Source organism: Elephantulus edwardii, unplaced genomic scaffold, assembly GCF_000299155.1.
Source record: "Elephantulus edwardii isolate Elephantulus edwardi_28Jun2011 unplaced genomic scaffold, EleEdw1.0 scaffold00169, whole genome shotgun sequence".
Lineage (NCBI taxonomy): Eukaryota > Metazoa > Chordata > Mammalia > Macroscelidea > Macroscelididae > Elephantulus > Elephantulus edwardii.
In genome coordinates, this window is record NW_006399919.1 from 7,359,894 (window position 1) to 7,367,411 (window position 7,518).

At 41.8% G+C, this 7,518-nt stretch overlaps 1 pseudogene; it reads left to right on the forward strand.

Annotated features, from left to right (window-relative positions):
• The first annotated feature begins 6,198 nt into the window (after window positions 1-6,198).
• On the forward strand, window positions 6,199-6,609 carry LOC102863966 (annotated as a pseudogene).
• The last annotated feature ends 909 nt before the right edge of the window (window positions 6,610-7,518 follow it).

Consider the following 7,518-nt stretch of genomic DNA (forward strand, 5'->3'; position numbering starts at 1 on the left):
AACATATCAATGGGCAAGATTCATTGTCCAACTTTCAGATGTATAGGAAGCATTTGAAAATACCGTGGATCAGATAAACTCCTTAATCTTAAAACTGACTTCCTTCTTCTTCAACAGATTGGAAAACTTCACAACAGATTTTGCCAGTGTAACTAACCCATCTTCTGATTTCTCTACTGCTGTTACCATGGGTACTTATTGTGGATCCAAAAAAGAAAAAAGAAATCATTACCAACTTCAGTCTTTATCTATCATCGAGTTGTAAGAATTTTTGTCTTATTTATGTTGATATGTAATCAATACTAAAAGCTGTAGTCTTTGATCTTCTGTAACAAGTGTCCAAGTCTACTTTCTGCAAGCAATTTGTGTCATCAATGCCGGCTGTTCATAAGGCTTCTTCCAATTCTAATGTCATATTCTTCATATATTCCAGCTGCCTGAAATATTTGTTCAGCATACAGATTGAATAAATATAAAGAAATGAAGCAACCCTGATGCCCACCTTTCCTGATTTTAAACCAGACAGTGTCCCTTTGTCATTTTCAGACACTGTTGCTTGGTCTAGGTGAAGGTTTTTCATTAATATAATTAAGTGTTCTAGGTTCTCATTCTTTTCAGTGCTACACATAATGTGCTATGATTCACACTGTCAGTGCATTTGCATAATCAATAAAGCACAAGTAAACATCTTTCTGGTATTCTCTGCTTTCAGCCAAGATCTATCAGTCAGCAGCAATGATATCCTTTATCCATGGTTTCAGCTTCAATCCAGCTTCAGTTTCTGGCAATTTCCTGTCAAAGGAATCATCCATTTTTGACTAATCTTCAGTATGCTGTACTTGCATGTGATATTAATGATAATGCTCCATAATCCCACATTCCATTAGATAGCTCATTTTTGGAGTGGGAACAAATATGGATCTCATCCAGTCAATTGGCCACATAGCTGTCTTCCAAATGTCATAGAATAGTGAACACATCCAGGGTTATTATATATATGCTGAAACATATCAGTTGACATGCCATCAATTCCTGAGGCCTTATTCTTTTGCCACCTTCGATCTGTCCTGAACTCCTTCCTTCAGTGCCTTTTTGTTGTTGTTGATTGCCTTCAAGTCGAGCATGACTCATAGTGACACTATGAACAAAAGGCCTGAAGCCCCTCTACAACTATCAACATATGCCTGTAACTTTAATAGAAAAGATAACTGATGATTTGCACAGAAAGAAATTAACTTAATCTTGTACATCTGGAATAAAAATTAAACTTCATGTAACAGAGTAAGTTTTTCTAGACTGTGGGGAAAAACAAAAATAGCTGTAAAGACCGAGAATCAGGGCGCTCTTGTGGCCTAGTGGCAAGAAGCTGCACTGAAATCCCAGAGGTGCATGATTCGAATCCTCCAGATGCTCTGCTGGAGAAGGAGGGGCAATCTCCTGTACCAGTGAGATCCAATTTGATGGTACACACATGCAAAAAAAGAAAAAAAATTTAAAATTTTTTAAAAGACCGATAATCAATTAGAATAATTTAAAACAGTATTTCTCACTCCTCAACTTGCACTCTTTGCACAGTTTTTTGTTTTTTTCTTTAATAAGGGAGTGGCAAGTCTATAATTTTTAAAGCTTTTGCAGGTAGCCTAAATCAGATTCATACATGCTTACTTGGGCACTCACGTAAGTGTATTGCCACATTATTACAGCACCAGCATCTGTGTCTCTGATCCCTGTGGAGTCACGTGAAGACCAACAGAGCTTAGCTCTGCAGGCAGAGTTCCTCAGAGTGAGTCTTCAGAGCTTGCAGGAGTTTGGTGAGGCCTTTCCTCAGAGATCATTCATGAGACCTCAGATGTAAGAACAGTGGTTCAGAGCTTGATTCTCAAGGTGGGGGGATGGCAACCAGGAAAGTTCATTAAATTTGAAGAAGCACATTCAAAATGTCCATTGATTTGATAATACAAATGCCACAGGGAGGGGCGCTCTGGTGGCCTAGTGGCAAGGAACTGCAACTACAATCCCAGAGGCGCACGGTTCGAATCCACCAGATGCTCTGCCGAGGAAGGAGGGACAATCTCCTCCTGTACCAGTCAGATCTGATTTGACGGTACACGCACACAAAAATAATAATAATTTAAAAAATTAAAAATTAAAAAAAAGAGTCTTCCAAAAAAAAAAAAAAAGCCACAGGTAAGAGATCAAATTGTTTCACTTGCTGGGCTGTCAGAAGATTGTGTATAGACTCATCCAAGGATAAACATGATTAGAATCACTGATTTCAGAAGTACAGAATTGTTGGCACAGAGAGAACAGGGAAAACATCCCAAAAAGGAAGAACTCCTTTTGGTCAGTGAGAGAGTCCTGAGGCACAACTCAGCCAGTCATTGGAATGGAGAACACCAACGCAGAGGATGCCCAGGACCAGACAGACAATTTGATTCTCTGTTTGGGGGGAAATTGGTCCACTTTTTAATATTGATCCAACCGAACAAAGTCGTTTTGCCATGTATCCTTCATCACCCCCTTCCCCATTCCAGTTAGCATAGTTTGTAATTTTAAGTCAACACTTGCTGTAATTGGGAAAGTGCCGTTTCAGATCCACCCCGCAGAAGTGTGACCAACCATATGCAATACCGTCCAGCTCCCAAGGAGATCTCTGCTTGGAGTCCCCTCTCTAATTGCCATTGCACTCCCCCATATCTCATAGCCGCTTCAGCAACTTGCCATTTGGCTGCCGGATTTCTAGATCAGAGCGTCTGCCTGTACAGTCATTACCTAAAACAAACAAATGAACAAAAAAACCCCAACAAACCACAAGGCACTGTTCTGCCACTGGGAGCTGCTACACATAATCCTGAATCGCACTGGAGTCTGTGGTGAACGAGTTAGCGACCAATTCCAGGAGCCAGACTCACTCAGCATTTCTTAAGCTCAAGAAACTAAAAAACAAATTTAAGCCTCAAGTTGCAATACTTAAGGATGCTTTGGACAGAATATTAAATAATCCAGGAAGCATTAAGAGAAGATAGAAAGAGTATACAGAGTCATTGTACCAAAAGTAATTGGCTGACACAGAAGAATTTCATGAAACAATGTGTGAGCAAGAGCCTTTGATGATGAATGAAGTACAAGCTGCCCTGAAAGAATAGGCAAAAAGCAAGGTTCCAGGAACTGATGGAATACCAACTGACATATTTCAATGAATAGATGCTGCCCTGGATGTACTCATTAAGTTGTGCCAAGAAATCTGGAGGACAACCACCTGGCCAACTGACTGGAAGAGATCTATATCTCTTCCCATTCCAAAGAAAGGTGACATGACAGAGTACAGAAATTATTGAACAATGTAATTAATATCACATGCAAGCACAATTCTGTGTGAAGATAACCCAAAAATGACTAGAACAGCTTATCAACAGAGAAGTGACAGATGTGCAGACTGGATTTAGAAGAGGCTGAGGTACTAGAGATATTATAGCTAATGTCAGATGGATCTTAGCTGAAAGCAGAGTACCAGAGGAATATCTGTGTTTCATTGATTATACATAGATTATCTTCAGCAGAAATGTGGACCACAACAAACTGTGGCTGACTCTAAGAGGAGTGGGATTCCCAGAACACTTGATCATGCTCATATGAAACCTATGCTTGGACCAGGAGGCAGTCATCAGAACAGAGTAAGGAAGCTCTGCATGGTTCAAAATTGGGAAGGGTGTACGCCAGGGATGTGTCCTATCTCCATGCCTTTTCAATCTATTTGAAGAACAGATTATCCAGGAGGCTGGGCTCTCTGAAGAGAAATGTGACATCAGGATTGGAGGAAGATTCATCAACAATCTATGTTATGCAGATGACACAACCCTGCTTTCTGAAACTGAGGAGGATCTGAAGCGCTTGCTGCAGAATGTCAAGGACTGCAGCCTTCAGTATGGATTGAATCTCAATTATCAAGAAGATAAAGATTCTCACCACTGGGCCAACTGGCAGCATTAGGATAGATGGTGAAGAGACTGAAATTGTTAATAGTTTTAGTTCACTTGGCTCCACAATGAACACTCTTGGTACCAGCATCCAGAAAATTAAAAAATTGCATTGGAAAGTCTGCTGTCAGGGACCTCTCCAAAGTACTGAAGAGCAATGATGTCAACCTGGAAACTAAGATGTGCCTGATACAGGCCATGGTCTTTGCAATTACTTGCTATGCAGCAGAGAGCTGGATAATGACTAGAGAAGGTAGAAGGAGAATTAATACCTTTGAGCTATGGTGCTGGCAACGAGTACTGGATATACCATGGGCTGCTAGGAGAACAAACAGGTCTGTCCTAAAGAGGGTGAAGCCAGGCTGCTCCTTGGAGGAAAAGGATTCTGAGGCTTTTTTTTGACCTATTTTGGACATATTGCAGGAAGGGGCCAGTCCTTGGAGAGAGGCATCATGTTTGGGAGGGGGAGGGACAGCGCAAGAGAGGAAGACCCTGGATGAGATGGACTGATACAGTGACTGGGGTAATGGGGGTAGGTGTGTCAAGTTAATAAGATTGGCACAGGATAGAGCAGGATTAGGGCTGTTGTACATAGAGTCATTATGAGTTGCAGGTGACTCAATGGTGCATAACAGCTACAACATTAATAGTTGATGGTTTGTTCTGCAATCAGCACCTGGTCTAGTTTTCACTGCTGACATTAAACTCCAAAAATTCCTTCCACAGATGTCATTGATCTAATTCTTATGCATATGTTAAAAATCTATCAATAACATATCAAAAGTTGAGTTTAAAACAGCACTTTGTCTCTTGTACCAGTCCAGATCTGATCTGACAGTACACACACACACAAAATATTTTTAAAAAATAAAATCAAACAGCACTTTGTTACTGTAACACACTCTTTCTCTGCCTTTTTCTTTTCAATTCATCATAAGCATGTAATATGTTCCTCTTTAAACGAAACTGCTTCCACAGTTCTTGATAATCAGTAGGTAAATTGTAAAGGTCATTCCATTTATGTTCTCTCCTTTACAGAAATTCTAGGCGGTGCGTGTGATTCACAGCACACAGGTACGAAAGATCATCTTTTTCTTTTTTTAATGTTCTACTAGTTTATTAATCTGACATACTTTGGACATGTTCCAAGGAGGACCCAGTTCTTGGAGAGGGACGTCATGCTTGGGAGAGTGGAGGGACAGTGCAGAGAGGAAGACCCTTGATGAGATGGATTGATTCAGTGACTTGGGTGATGGGGATAGGTGTGTCAGAGTTGATAAGATTGGCACAGGATAGAGCAGAGTTTAGGGATGTTGTACATAGAGTTGCTATGAGTCACAGGCGACTCGATGGCACATAAAAACAATTAGTTTATTTTAAAAATTCAAATGCATGGTTTCCAAGAACAAATTCTTTCAAATTCCCTCATCCCCCACCCCTCAAATAGTGTTGTCAAATAGTCAAATAGTGTTGACTATCATCCCTAGTCATTCTCCGGCTCTCTGACGCATAGCAAGTGATTACAAAAGACCATGGCCTATCTTTAATAAATTATCTTCTAAAGTTTAGAGTTTCTGAAAACAAAACTGACAAAATACTAAGTCATGCCTTTGATGAGTGCCAAAGGCACACAGGTCCATCTCCTCATATAAAAGAATGAATCCCCTGGCATACTGAAGCCTCTGCAGGGTACTTGATAACAAGATCCACCAGGGCTCTGAACAACCACCCTAAGAAGGCCTTTCTCCACTCTCATTTGCTGATTCGTTGAACCACCCAGTCCTGCTGGCAGAGTGGGCAGTGATTGTCCTGTTTCACCCACAGGGACATGCACAGTTGTGGAAGGAATGATGGCATTCTTCCCTCGCACACGGACAATCCTCTTGTTTTCAATTTGACATGTAAAGAGCATCCTTCACTCGGACCCTGCAAATGGCACACATGTCGCCCTCCACTCCCCAATTCCCCCAGGCCACGTGTCCCACTTTCTAAGAGAGAACCTTTGGTCACTTCCTGACTTGGAACCTGTGCTCTCAGAGTGAGATGGAAAGATGCTGGGCTCCTGGCATCTTCCACGTTGGCCAGGACAGTGACACAGAGCCGGGGCAACAATTGTTGGGCCAAGACGAAGGGCAGGACCAGATGTTCTTGATCATATGCTACTTCCTGAAGTGTGGATGTGAGTCTTTTTCCTTTTTTTTTTGTCGGTCTTGCTGTTGAAATGGGGAAGTTCATGAAACCAGGGAGGGTGGTGCTGGTCCTGGCCGGATGTTACTCTGGACGCAAAGCCGTCATCATCAAGAACATTGATGATGGCACCTCAGACCACCCCTACAGCTACGCTCTGGTAGATGGAATTGACCACTATCCCCCGAAAAGTGACAGCTGTCATGGGCAAGAAGAAAATTGCCAAGAGGTCAAAGATCAAGTCCTTCGTGAAAGTTTATAACTACGACCACCTCATGCTCACAAGGTACTCTGTGGATATCCCCTTGAACAAACGTTGTTAACAAGGATGTCTTCAGAGACCCTGCTCTTAAATGCAAGGCGAGGCAGGAAAGCCAAGGTCAAGTTTGCGAAGAGGTACAAGACCGGCAAAAACAAGTGGTTCTTCCAGAAGCTCAGAGTGTAAATCCTCTACTTCAGTTGTTAAAAAATACTCCCCCCACAAAAAAAAAAAGAAAAAAGAAAAGGGATGTGAGAAGAATTGATGCCTTTGAGTTGTGTTGTTGGAGAAGAGTACTGAACATCCCATGGACTCAAAGAACAAACAGATACGTGTTGGAACATGTGTGACTAGAGTGTTCCTTGAGGCAATGATGACAGAGCTTCTATACTTCGGGCATGTGCTATGAGAGACTATTACTTGGAAAACATCATCACGCTTGGCGAAGTAGAGGGTCAGTGAGAGAGAAGAAGACAGTAAGGTGGGTGGACACAATGACTGCAGCAGCGGGCTCAAGTTTGAGATGGAGAGGATATGATAGAGTTCAGATCTGTTCACAGGGTTTTTTTTTCTTTGTTCACAGGGTTTTTATGAGGTGCACTCAACAACTATCACAATGATTTGAAAGCCTAGAAGGCTGCATCAAAGACACTGACAAGAAATAAATGAGCTGATGAGAAAGCAAGGAGTTGCACTGGCAACTCAAAGGCTGGAGGTTCAAAGCCAGCAGCTGCTTCAAGATAGATGGTGAATTTCTTCCTATGTGATTTTATAACCACTGAAAACCCATTCTGTGGTCAACTATAATAAATATGGCTCCGGAAATTTATGGAATACCAACTGAAGTGTTTAAACAAATAGATACAACCTTGGACATGCTCACTACTGTATGCCAAGAAATTTGGCCAGTAGACGGGAAGAGATCCATATTTGTACTCATTCAGAAATAACTTTAGGGGAGCTCTGGTGGCCTAATGGCAAGGAACTGCAACTATAATCCCAGAGGCGCACGGTTCGAATCCACCAGATGCTCTGCCGGGGAAGGAGGGACAATCTCCTCCTGTACCAGTCAGATCTGATTTGACGGTACACACA